General features: G+C 40.7%; 1 protein-coding gene across 8 annotated transcripts in view; it reads left to right on the forward strand.

Annotated features, from left to right (window-relative positions):
* ccser1 (coiled-coil serine-rich protein 1) overlaps positions 1 to 13,950 on the forward strand; it is a 1,299,391-nt gene that overhangs the window by 782,594 nt on the left and 502,847 nt on the right. The gene's annotated exons all lie outside the window — the stretch shown is intronic.

The raw sequence follows: 13,950 nt of genomic DNA on the forward strand, positions 1-13,950 counted from the left end.
ATTTGAATCGAAAGACTCTCTCTAAGCTGTCATTTAATTAATTTAAAAATATACAAGACTGCTCTGAGAAGCAATGGGGGTAAGTTCAAGCTTAATGCTTTTTCTGGGAGTCAATTTGGGAGTAGGCAAGAAGACCATCTCTACTTCCTACCTTCCTTCAAACCCATTGTTCGGTTGGAAGCATAAAATCCTGTCCAAATTTTGCATTTGTACTTTTGATTTTGTACTTTTGAATTTCTGTAATGCTGGACTCTTTATTTCTTTAATTTTCTAGTTTTTTTCCTAAGAATTTGTACTCAAGAATCTGAACCTAGGCCCCAGTGTACCTAAGATGGCATTATAAGTAGTGACTTGTAGACGTTCCACTGTGCTCATGTGAGTACATGTGACAGTAAAGCTAATTCAATTCAAATTTAATATTTTAAGTGGGTGTACTTACATTAGAACTGGGAAAAGTTGAAGAGGCTTTGTAAATAGGCAATGGAACATAAATATGAGTGTGAACTCTATCAAGCTGCAAAATGATCAGATTTAATCATCATCTTAGTTTGGTTCAGGATTTTGCTGTGGATTCCTGATTCTATCACTAACTTCACTGATGAAATAAAGAGGCGATTTATTATAGTGTTTCTATCCTATGGATAATTGGCAACAGTGAAGCAATTGAACCAGAAATTTTGACTTAAAGGACTGTTCTTATCAAGACAAAACAAAACTGTGTGGGGTTCGCAGCAGCAAAAGTAATCTCTTACAGTCATAAAATTAATTAAAGGAGCCCGGAGGCATTGCATATCTACTTGATGCTTCATCATCCCAACAATTTTAAATAAAACAGACGTATTATGAGATTAGTTTGAAAATTTTGCATTGCAACCCTTTGCTGGTATATCCTGTGTTTCTGTGGTTGCCTGTGATAAGTCACTCATTGTACATTGTTGAAATATTCCTTTGATGTCTGAAGGCAAAGTACTCCATCCCAGTCCAGCACTGGCTCCTCCAAATCAAAGGAGCTCATGACTGTTGTACAACTGTGTTATATATGCTTATTCATTACCAAACCAACAAAAGCTAGGATATGGAATTCAATCAATCAGAAGCTCTGATTTGACAACAAACATAGCATCATACAGCGTTACATGTGTGTACTGGCAGTGTAATTGAGTCGCCTTCCCGAATTCCAAGGAATTGCTTGGGCCTCTGGTGCAAATCTCATCTGGGTGTCAATCATTTTTTTGAAATTTGAAATTGAACATTAGTTGCAATAATGATAGCACTGTGATAACTCCATTGATTGCTCTGAAACTCATCTGATTCACTACTGCCCTTTAAGGAAGGAAATTTGCCTTCCTTACCTGGTCTGGTTAACATAAGATTCCACACCCACAGAAATAGGATTGACTGTTAGATCCTCTCTGAATTAGCCAAGTTAGGCACTCAGCTCAAACAAATGGGGAAGAAAGCAAATGTTGGATGTGCCAGCAATACCAGTAACCATGAAAGACAGAAGAGTGTCAATCATCCTATCATTACAACCAATCATGTCTGTACCAGCTCTTTGAAAAAGCTATCCAATTGAGCCAGCTTTTTCCTAAGAGCCTTGCAAATTTTTTTCCATTGCAAGCTTCTGATTTCTGAAAAATAATGATATATCTTATTCCAGTATCTTTCTGCTGTGCTTTTCCAATCATAACTCACTGCGTTAACAATAAAAGCACCGGATTTCCTCTGTGGTCTGCCAATCGTCTTAACTCTGTGCACTTTGGTTATCAACCAACTCTACCTGTAAGCAGTTCCTGTATAACTATTCTATCAAAGCCCTTAATGATTGTGAGCACCTGAATTCAGTCACCTCAACACCCTCTCTGCTCTGTGAAGAGTAATCCCATTCTATCATCTCTCCACATAACTGAATCTCCTCCAGCATGGTACCGTTCTAGTTAATTTTTGTGACATCTTCTTGCATGGTCTGGACTTGCCATCTAAAATTGGACAAGTTGTTCTAATGGAGATTTAATCAGTGACTTCTAAAGCTTTGATTTGTTATTGTCAACCATGTTCATCCATTATGCACCACTGTTGCAATAAACTGCTGTGCTACAAAGTAGCCTGTTCTGGGTTTGTGAATATGAATTCCTTGCTGAGGTTCTTCGTCTCATTTTGGAGTGACCTCATGCTATAGATAGGATATTAGTTCAGGAAGCAGAGAGTAGGCAGAAATAGGTCATTTTCTGGTTAGCAAGATGGAAGAAGTGGTGCACCACGAATGCAGTGCCAGTGACTCAACATTTTACAATCTACAGAAATTACTTGAATGAAGAGAGTGAAAGCATGGTTACTAACTTAGTTGACCATTTGGTTATATTTAGGAAAATAAGTTGTAAAGAGGTCAAGAGAAAACCACAAAGGATATAGCTAGGGTAAGTGGCTGGACAAACATCTGGCAAAAGGAGTATAATGTGGAAAATATGAATTTGTTTATGATAGCAGATGAATATTTTAAAAATTAGCTGAATAGTGGCAGATTGCAGATCTCTGAGATGCAGAGGGATCTGGGTGTCCTGAATTGCAGATGGTTAGTATGCAGGTACAGCAAGTAATTAGGAAAGCTAATAGAGTGTTATCATATATTGTAAGGGGAAACAAATTCAAAATTGGGAGGTTGTGCTTCAGCTAAACAACTGAGACTGCATCTGGAGTTTCATCCATAGTATTAGTTAGATCAGTTGACTCGGTATCTGGTTTGCTATGGGAAATGAACAACATGTATCCAATTCTGTATTAGCTGAAGTCACACTGAAGTCCCCACCTCTGCGACCTTGCAGTTTGCCTGAGCTCTGGTGACCCTCGAGTTCAACTCACCACCAGTCATCACACACTAATGAGAGAGCAGTGCTATGGATCCCTAGAATGTAGTGACTTTTTCTCCAGATTTAAAGAAAGTTTTAAGTGCTTTGGGAGCAGTTCAAAGAAGGTTGGTTGTCTTAGGAGGAAAGGTTGTTTAGAAAAATCTTGTATTAGCTTGGGTTTAGAAAAGTAGGTGACAGTTGATTGAAACATATGAGATCCTGCGGACTTTTAATAGAAAGCATGTGGAAATTGTCTTCTGTTGTGGGTATTTCATGCACTAGGGAGTGACTTTTCAAATAAGAGGTCACCTGTACAAGACAGAGATAAGGAATATTTTTTTTCTAACAGAGGTTCATTGGTCTTTGGAACTCTCTCTTCAAAAGATAGTGGAAGCAGTCTTGTTGAATATTTTTAAAGCAGAAATAGGTAGATTCTTGATAAGCAAGTGGGTGCAAAGTTATCATGGATATGCAGGAATGTGAGGTAATCTGATCAGCCATAATCCTTTTGAATGGTGAATCAGTGTCATGGTGCTGAATAACGCTCTGTTACTCCTAATTTGCATGTATGTATGTTCAGATGATCTTTTGTGCAGTTCTCTTTGATTATTAATGCATCAAATAAATGTAGCAGAGACTTGGATTTAATGACGGTCAGAAAAGAATACTAAATCACACGTTTCGTCATGGTAATTATTGAAAGCAAAGAAAAGCTCAGAAAATGTGCCAACAGGACAACAGATTTTGTGAAGTCTTTTGAGAGACAGAGGCTGGTCACATCTAGCAACCTTTGATGTAGTGACATTGGCACAGGAATAGGAACAGGTTTTCTGCTCACCCTTTTGGCCATGGTGCAGATGGCGTGGAAAGAAAATCTAAATGAAGGGAGGGAGGGAAGAGATCAATTAAAATAACTATTTTGGTGGTTATGAGTGCAATTAGACATGCCAGCTTTCAGGATACTGACCTATAGTGTGAGGTAAGAAATCTTTTTTTTGAATTCAGGTGCCTAGCATTCTAAACAGTACAGCTGCTCCCAAACCCGAAATGATTTAGAACTTAACTCTGCTATGAACAGTCCCAAAGTGGTCAAATTGCTGCAGTTTTTGATCTTTAAATTATCTTCATCACTCATGTCAGGACTCCAATCTATCAGAGCAGTTTTTTTAAATTCTTTCTCATAATTTATTTATGTTTATTCTCTTCAATTAAATGCTACGTCTTGTGCATTTTCACCAGTCAAAATGTTGCTGAAGCCTCTGCCAGTGCTGCTGTATAGCCAGAGATTGGACAATCTGGCAAAATGAATAAATGACTTTCTTTTTTCCTTTCTAATTTGATGTGGCTTTCTATGTGTTAGCTTATGTAGCATATGCCTGAGAAACTGAAGTTTTTATTAAGACAAATATCTTGAAGTTTGTTAACAATTAACTATATGCAGTAATATGACAGGTAGAATATGCATATAGAATCTGAGTGATAGATATTTTTCATCAGACTGTTCAGGTATGCAGTGACATACTTCTGAAACAGCTGCGACTCGAACCAGGACCTTTCACTGAACTACAAGAGTCCTATAGTCTGGGCTGTACATATTTTTAATTAACTTCATTCAAAAATTTAATCGCATACCTCTGGAGCAGTTGATGCTTGAACCCAGGCCTTCTGATTCAGAGGTTTTTGGCGGCATTCACTTGATAATGGATATGATTGTCCATCTTGGAAAGGGACGGTACTACTACACCACAATACACTACATACATAGTTGACTGCCGATTAACACAGCAATTATCTGTTCAATGAATTGTTGACTGGATAACTGATTGTGTCAAGGTTAAATGGAGACCTCTTAAACTTCACATGATGATTTTGTCTAACTGTCTGAAAAGTATGGTGTCTTCCTGTGATCTGGGCTATAATGCAATACTGGATTGTTTCATTCTAGTGTTTTTTTAGCTAGACTATGTTGGACCATGAGTCAGAAGATTGTGAATTCAAGCAACAGTCCAGGTACAAATTGTAGTGTAATCCTCCCAGAGCAGTACTGAAGTAGTACTACATGGGTGGGGGGTCAGAAGTGCTTTATTTTGCATGAGATATTAAAGGCCCTATCTGCCCTCTCAGGTTGATGTAAATGAGCTCATGGCACTGTGGAGTAAAGAGCATGATAACTATTCCTACTGTGTGGCCAGTATTTATTCTCAGCCTGGATAAATGCAAAGTAATTCATTTTGGAAGGTCGAATTTGACTGCTAACTTCAGGGTTAAAGACAAGATTCTTGGTAGTGTGGAGGAACAGCGGGATCTTGGGATCCACGTGCATAGATCCCTCAAAGTTGCCACCCAAGTTGATAGGGTTGTTAAGAAGGTGTATGGTGTTTTGGCTTTCATTAACGGGGGGATTGAGTTTAAGAGTCGTGAGGTTTTGCTGCAGCTTTATAAAACCCTGGTTAGACCACACTTGGAATATTGAGTCCAGTTCTGGTCACTTCATTATAAGAAGGATGTGGATGATTTAGAGACGGTGCAGAGGAGATTTACCAGGATGCTGCCTGGATTACAGTGCATGTCTTATGAAGAAAGGCTGAGTGAGCTAGGGCTTTTCACATTGGAGAAAAGAAGGCAGAGAGGTGACTTGATAGAGGTGTACAAGGTAATGGGAGGCATAGCTAGAGTAGATAGCCAGAGACTTTTGCCCAGAGCAGAAATAACTGTCACGAGGGGTGATTGGAGGAAGGTATTGGGGAGATGTCAGAGATAGGTTCTTTACGCGGAGTGTGGTGGGTATGTGAAATGCATTGCTAGCGGTGGTAATAGAGTCAGAGACATTAGAGACATTTAAGCAACTGCTGGACAAGCACATGGATGTCAGTAAATGAGGGGTGTGTCCGTTAGGTTGATCTTAGATTCAGATAAATGCTTGGCACAACATCAAGGACCGAAGGGCGTGTATTGTGCTGTACTGTTCTATGTAACCAATGTCATGAAACAAGTGCTTGAGAAACTCAGCGAGTCTGGCAGCATCTGGAGAGAGCAAGATAGATTGAATGTTTCGAGCCGAAAAAGTATTTATAGATGCTTCCAGACCTACTGAGTTTCTGCAACACTTTCTGTTTTCATTTCAGATTTCCAGCATTGATAGTTGTTCTGATCAATGAAACATGGTCATTTAGTTCATTGATATTGGAGGTTGCTGTACACAAACTGGCTGTACACATAACAGTGAAAACAGTTCAAAAAATAATTGACTGTAAAGTGCTTTGTTTCATCCTGAGGTCCTAAAATCGCAGTGAATGGATGGAAATCTTTGTTTATGCTTCAACAAGTTGCAGTACTAACTTTCATCTCTCACACTGCCCTTGCAATGTCACTCACCAACAACTACATTTACGTTCCACAGCTGTGATAATGAAACCATCTGGTGTCTCTGTGGGACCAGAAACCGAAGTGGGACCGGCACCAAATGGTTGTTTTTAGCCCTGGACAAGTTTGGTGCATGCGCAAGCATAATGTTTACAGTCTGAAATGAGAATTAGTTTATCAAACTTTTGAGAACAAGGTTGTGTTTATTTTATAAGGTGTCTGATGTTGATGACAGTGCTGCAAGTCAATTGCATACTGCCAAAGAAGCATTCTTGGTATAGAACGTCACAAAGGGACTCGGGAAGGTAACAGGTAATGCTCATAACGAGTAAAACTACTCCCTCAAACCCTAATGATAGAATCTGAAATCCTGTTTTTATTATTTTTAATCAGTCTGCACAGCTAGACTTATATTAAGATGCTCCCCATCTGCCTATCCATCTGCATATCTTTTTAACTCTTTGTCTATCCATGAACACTGATAATTTTTAATATTTGCTCAAACAGCTTTCCTGAATTTTTAAAGTCAATTTGATATTTTACTGGAAACAAAAATTAAGCTGTGAATGCTGAAAACAGTCTGAAATCCAAGCAGAAAAGTTTGGAAATATGCAGTCTGATCTGTTAACACCTCAAAGTAAAAGCAAATAGGTCAGACACACACTTCATCAAAAGTTGATCACTTGGTCTTTGAGTCAACCCGGAGGGAAGGGATAAGTTAATCCGTTGAATATGAAGTTAATTAATTGTTCTCCAAAAGATTTGCAGCATTTTTGAAAAATGGTAAAAGATAAAGTAGCATTAGTTCTACCAAACCAAAAGGCTGCTCTCTCATTAGTGAGTGAGAGACACCACTGGTAGTAGTTTAACACCTCAGACAAGGGGAGAGGTTGAGAAGGAGAGTCCTTCATGGTAACCTCAACCAGTGTGGGAGTTGAACCCACACTTGGTGTTGCTTTACACTGCATACAGCCATTTAAGTGACTGACTTCCTATTTTGAGGGAAGAAACTTACTTTAAATCAAACTATAAATCAGTCTACTTGGTTCTGTTATGACACACATCCAAGGCAGATGGGACTTTAACCCAGATCTTTTGGCTAGAGGTAGGGGCATTATCACTGTAAGAACCTCTCACAACAGCCCGCTAATTCAAATCCTTAAAGCTCTGTGGTATTCAACCATTGTACAAATTGACCAGTTAGAGACAGGACAGAAATAAACACAAAGGAAGTTTTAAGATAGAAATGCAGCATCTGGTGAAACCAAGACAATCCTGCCTCAACAGTTTGTTCATTGACATTTGTTTAGTCATACTTGATTCAAAATGAACTTGGGTTCTCCAGTTGCTTCTTGTATTCATGAGGCACAGGCAATAAAGTCTGGGTTTCCTGATTCATACCACTACTGTGCACTGATGTTAACTTGGCAGCATTGGGAAGGACTTATCACTTCAGTGCTCCCTGAGTAAGAGCATTGCATAAAGAAATCAGCCAGGTTTATCATTTTTTCTAAATATCTGATAAAGAACAGAAAAAGCCAATGGAGAATATCACCTCCATGAAATCTCAAACCTTTCCATACTGGTTTTCTCCTACACACTAACAAGTCATTAATTCATTGTATGCCATGATTCAGTTGGAAATAAGCTCCACTCTGTACATTCATGTTCCAGTCTAGGACCTGAATGCAGAATATAGACTGAAACTCCAATGCAACGCTGAGGGAGTGCTGCTCTGTCAGAGGTGCTTGTGTTCATAAGCCGCTATCTGGTTGCCCATGATGGGGGATTTCTTTTTAAGGTGAGAGGAGAGAGATTTAAAAAAAGACATAGGGGAAAATGTTTTACACAGAGGGTGGTTTGCGAATGGAATGAATTTCCTGAGGAAGTGGTGGATGTGAGTACAATTACAACATTTAGAAGACATTTGGATAAATACATGAACAGGAAAGGTTTGAAGGGATGTGGGCCAGTAGCAGGCAGGTTTGACAAGTTTAATTTGGGATTATGTTCAGCATGGACTGGTTGGCCTGAAGGGTCTGTTTCTGTGCTGTGTAACTCTTTGACTCTATAACTTTGCTGAATGGAGGTAAGTGGAAGAATTGTAAGTTTCAATTAACTGTCCATGTTTTTCCTCCCCCTTATTTAGTTATGTTATGCTTTTATGTCAGTAAAGCCATTTGCAAAAGTATTTTACACTCAGCAAGTTAACAGCAGCAGGAGGCACTGCACATATATTCAGTTTTTGAGACAAGTCTGGTTTTTAAGTTACCATTATAATACAAATATGAATTGCTACTTTTGGGAAAAGACACAGCATGATCCGAATCTCTTGGCTTCATTCCATACTTCCATACAACACATTGCTTCGTGATCTTTGGATATCCAATTCCTATAAAGCTCAGATCATCCGGTAATTTTCCTGCATCCCTTCTAATCCCATTTTAATTGGGTTTTTTCCTGCAAAATTATTTTCAACTTGATTGGTCTGTCATGTAATTTCCGCTGTAAACACCATTTCACAGAAGAGAATAATCAACAAATCTAGTTTGCTTTTACATAAGGTAATGGGGAAATGCTGCAATGTTTTTCAGTTTATGCAGCTTTATTTTCCCACTTGTAATAATCCTCTTCATGTATTTTAGGTTATTTTAAAATTTTAGGACAGGCTGAAAGCAATTATTATGCAGAAAGGTAATTTTCGAGACAATCATGAAATGTACTATGGAAATTCATATTGAAGCTACTAAGCTTGCTAAAACTGTTTGTAAGAACACTTAAGGATTATAAGACCATAAGGCATATGTGTAGAAGTCAGTCCTTCAGCCTCTCGAGTCCTCATCAAGATACTGGCATTTGAATTTCCCACTGACAAGTTTTGCCTAATTTCTATATATTTTTGTTCTTTGACACCCTTCATTCCATACTTCCATTGACTCCAGACTTGTCTTTTCCAATGGTTTCTTGGTGGTCTCTGTCCCACCCTTCACAAATGTGAGCTTTTTAAAAAAACGTTGCTGCCTTTATTCTAACTCACTCCACACCCCTCTCAATTAAATGCTTTCCAGCTAACATTGGCTTCCAGTCAAGAGGCCTTATTATGAAATGGCCATAAGTTGACATCCCTCCATGCTCTCATCCATTGTATAATAGCAAAATACTGTGGATGCTGGCAATCTGAAACAAACACAGAGAATACTGGAGAAGCTGGGCAAGTCTGGCAGCACCAATGTAGAGAGAAACAGAGTTAATGTGCTTTGTCTGCTTTGCTTTCAACCAAGATGACTATTTTCACCCTTCCATGCCTTTGCTTACACCTATTTTCTATTTCTATTTCTCTTTCACCCCAGTTTGCATTCCGTTTTGTCTTTTGTACTCGGTCTCCACATCATCAGGGACTTGTTAGGCCGAATGGCCTGATTCTACACTGTAGGGAATTTAATCTAATCTAATCTAATCAGACCGTTTACTCCTCCTCCACCTCTTTGAAATGTGTAAAAACATTTTCCAACACCTATCAATTCTGAAGCAGAGTTGTATCAAATTCAGAACATTAAATCTGCTTCTCTCTCCACAGATGCTGGCAGACATGCTGAGTTTGTCCACAATCTTCTGTGCTTGCTTCATCTATCTGAATCTCCATAATATGCTCCAGACATTTAGTCCTTCAGGATCTCCTCATTCCCCCACTGCGACCCTTGTGAAATTCCCCTTTTAACGAATGAGCTAGTGCTACCACAATGACCACTGATATCTACACATCCCAAGATGTTACATTGCAAAAGAAAATATGGCACCCAGTCACAAAGGAAAACATTTGATTATTTATTGTTATGTATATTTTGTTACAAAATACCATGAAAAATGTTGTATAGTGTCGCCACTCTCCGGCGTCATCTTAAATCACAGAAAAATAAATCAAAACAAGAAATATAAAGGCGGAAAAATGAAAAAAAATCAAGAAAAAGTGTCCAACTTTACAGTTTTTCTTGTTAAATGCTTTGTCATGGATAATGAGCCTGGTGGCCAGGCACAAGTCTCCTTCGCCATACCACTATTCAGCACCATCTTGCCTCCACTGATGCTCTTGTCACTATAAGTCCTTGATGGACCTTGCCAACACAGACCCCCACCAATGCCGCCAGGTACCATACCAGCAAAAACTTGACTCCATCACTGGCTTTGGGCCCACCTTGTCAATGCAGCCACTGCTGGTACCACCAGATCTCGTACTGGGCCAAACTCACCTCCGCTGCTGCCTCCTTGGATCTTTGATGGATGCAGATGCCGCTGGGAACTCAAACTCACCTCTGCAGCAGCAGCCATGTATCAGCAGTAGGAATGACTCAGTAATACAGATGCTGCCAGGAATCCAAACTTGCTGCACCTTTGGTATGAGTCCACGCTGCTGGATCTACTTGCCATTGCCATGACCAAGCTCTTCATCAGGAGGTAAATAAAGGAAAAGAAAACATGAGAAGAAAGTGGGAACAGAAAAAATAACGAAAAGAAAAGCAGAACGAGTGGACGAGCCCCAGGTTGAGAAACCCTATTCCACTGCCATCCTACAGGATGTTGGTTCGTTAATATAGGTTTCAAACAACAACTCAAAGAAATAAAGTGGGCTAGAGGGAAGAAAAGGTTGGAAGATGGTATTTCAGAGTCGAGGTCCCAGGGACTGAAGGCATGGTGAACAATTGTGCAATGATTGAAACAGGAGATGCTCAAAGGGCCAAAATTAGTCAAGTGCAAACGGCTTGGGTTTGGGGCTGAAGAAGATTCCTAAAGTACAATGGAACAAAGAACAAAGAAAATTTACAGCCCAAGAAAAGGCTCTTTGGCCCTCAAATCCTGAGCCGATCCAAATCCACTGTCTAAACCTATCACTCAATTCCTAAGAATCTGAATCTCTCTGCTTCCCACCAACTCATGCATCTGTCCAGACGCACCTTAAAAGAATCTACCGTGCCTGCCTCTACTACCTTTGCTGGCAACGCATTCCAGGTGCCTATCACCCTCTGTGTAATGTACTTTCCATGTGTATCCCCTTAAACTTTTCACCTCTCGCCTTGAATGCATGGTCTCTCACTCTGGGAAAAAGTTTATCTCTATCCATCTTGTCTATACCCTTTATGATTTTGTAGACCTCAGTCAGGTCTCCCCTCAATCTCCTTTTTTCTAATGAAAATGATCCTAATCTATTCAACTTCTCTTCATAGCTAGCACCTTCCATACCAGGCAACATCCTCACAACCTTCTCTGCACCCTCTCCAAAGTGTCCACATCCTTTTGGTAATGTGGTGACCAGAACTGTACCTAAATGCAGCTGAACCAAAGTCTTGTACAATTTTAACATGACCTACCAGCCCTTATAATCAATACCCCATCTGATGAAGGCAAGCATACCATATGCCTTCTTGACCACTCTATCCACCTGTGCAGCCACCTTCAGGGTACAATGGATCCGAACTCTCAGATCTCTCTGCTCACCAACTTTTACCAAGGCTCTTCCTTTTACAGTATAGTTCGCTCTAGAACTAGACTTCCCAAAATGTATCACCTCACGTTTGCCTGGATTGAACTCCACCTGCCACTTCTCCATCCAACTCTCCAGTCTATCTATTTTCTCCTGTGTTCTTTGACAGTCCTGTATACTTTCTGCTACTCCACCAATCTTCGTGTCATCTGCAAACTTGCTGATCAGACCAACAACGCCCTCTTCCAGATCACTTATGTATATCACAAACAACAGTGGCTCCAGCACTGATTCCTGTGGAACACCACTGGTCACCTTTCTCCATTTCGAGAAACTCCCTTCAACTACTACTCTCTGTCTCCTTTTGCTCAACCAGTTCTTTATTCACCTAGCTAGAACACCCTGCACACCACATGACTTCACTTTATCCATTAGTTTACCATGGGGAACCTTATCAAACACCTTACTAAAGTCCATGAATATGGCATCTACAGCCCTTCCTTCATCTATCAACTTGGTCACTTCCTCAAAGAGCTCTACTAAGTGGGTAAGGTACGATCACCCCTGCACAAAACCATGTTACCCATCACTGATACGCCCATTCTTTTCCAAATGTAAATAGATTTTATCCCTCAGTACCTTCTCCAGCAACTTTTCCACCACTGACATCAGGCTCATTGGTCTGCTGTTACCTGGAATATCCCTACTACCCTTCTTGTACAGGGGGACAACATTAACAACCCTCCAGTCCTCCGGCACTTCACCTGTGTTTAAGGATGCTATAAAGGGGTCCAGCTATTTCCTCTCTCGCCTCCCTCAGCAACCTGGGATAGATCCTATCCGGTCCTTGGGATTCATCCACCTTAATACCCTTTAGCTTAATTTGACAGCATGACAGCTCTGAAACTGTAGATGGGCTCACTGTGAAGAATCCGCGATGCTGAGGAGGTCGTGTATAGCGCGTTGAGTGAATGGGTCACACTGTAGATTGGCGTTTCTGAGGGAGACGGTGAATGGGTGACCAAAAGGCAGAGAAAGAGTGGGAAGGCAGTACAGGTACCTACTGCAGTCATCTCCCCCCAAACCAGGCATACTGTTTTGGATACTTTTAGGGGAGATGGCTCAGCAGGGCAGGATAGCAGTTGCCAGGATCATGGCACGGTGACGGGCACTGCTGTTCAGAAGGGCTGGAGAAAGACTCATAGGACCAGAGTCACAGGGGATTCTATTGTGAGGGGGGTTCTGCTATGTTGCCTCCCAGGTGCTCGGGTCAGGGATGTCACTGATCGGCTGCAGAGCATTCTGAAAGGGGAGGGTGACTGCAGTGGGCACCTGCACTGCCTTCCTACTCTTTCTCTGCCCTTTGGTCACCCATTCACTGTCTCCCTCAGCAACTCTAATCTACAGTGTGACCAATTCATGAAACGTGCTATCCATGACCTCCTCAGCATTGCGGATTCTTAACAGTGAGTCCATCTGTACCTCCAGAGCCATCATACAGTCAAACAAGAGTTGCAGCTGGACACACGTCTTGCTAGTGTAAGACTCAGGGATGTCAGCCACATCCCTGAGCTCTCACATCAAGCAAGTGGCACATGCCATTGGTCTGAGGTCCCCTGCCATTGTAAGCCTTAGCTTTATATCAACTAACGAAAACCAAACAATGCACTTAAATATATGAAAGAAACGAAAAATAAATAATTTACAGAGACCTTTTCTTCTGGTTGGGGGGGTGGGGGGTGTATCTCTGGTTTAGCCCTGCCCAAATATATACTAAGTCCATACCTTCCCGGCAACCTCCTGGTCTCCAACGTCACCGTCATTCTGTCTCCTGCTGCTCCCAGATAGGGAAAAAAAAACTAGTGAGGGGAAAGGGCACAGAGAGACTTGTAAGCGTGGATGAGAAATTTGAAATCAAAGGTTTCACTCCCTCAGTTGCGAGGGCAACTCAGTGAGCACATGTGTGTTGACATAACAGAGATTGGTGTAAGATTAACTGGATTTGGACGAAGTTACATGATGGAAATAGATGGTATTTATAATGTGTTGTCTGATCAGAAGTTCGACGTTTCGTGCCCGAAACGTCGAATCTTCTGTTCCCTGGATGCTGCCTGACCTGCTGTGCTGTTCCAGCAATAAAGTTTCAACTTTGATCTCCAGCATCTGCAGACCTCACTTTCTCCCTGATCAGAAGTTCACCCTCAGATCAGCTGCATTACCAAGATTATGAATGTGGGACCATTTTTAGCAGAGTTTTTTTAAATA

The sequence above is a fragment of the Chiloscyllium plagiosum genome, chromosome 32, assembly GCF_004010195.1.
Source record: "Chiloscyllium plagiosum isolate BGI_BamShark_2017 chromosome 32, ASM401019v2, whole genome shotgun sequence".
NCBI classification, from domain to species: domain Eukaryota; kingdom Metazoa; phylum Chordata; class Chondrichthyes; order Orectolobiformes; family Hemiscylliidae; genus Chiloscyllium; species Chiloscyllium plagiosum.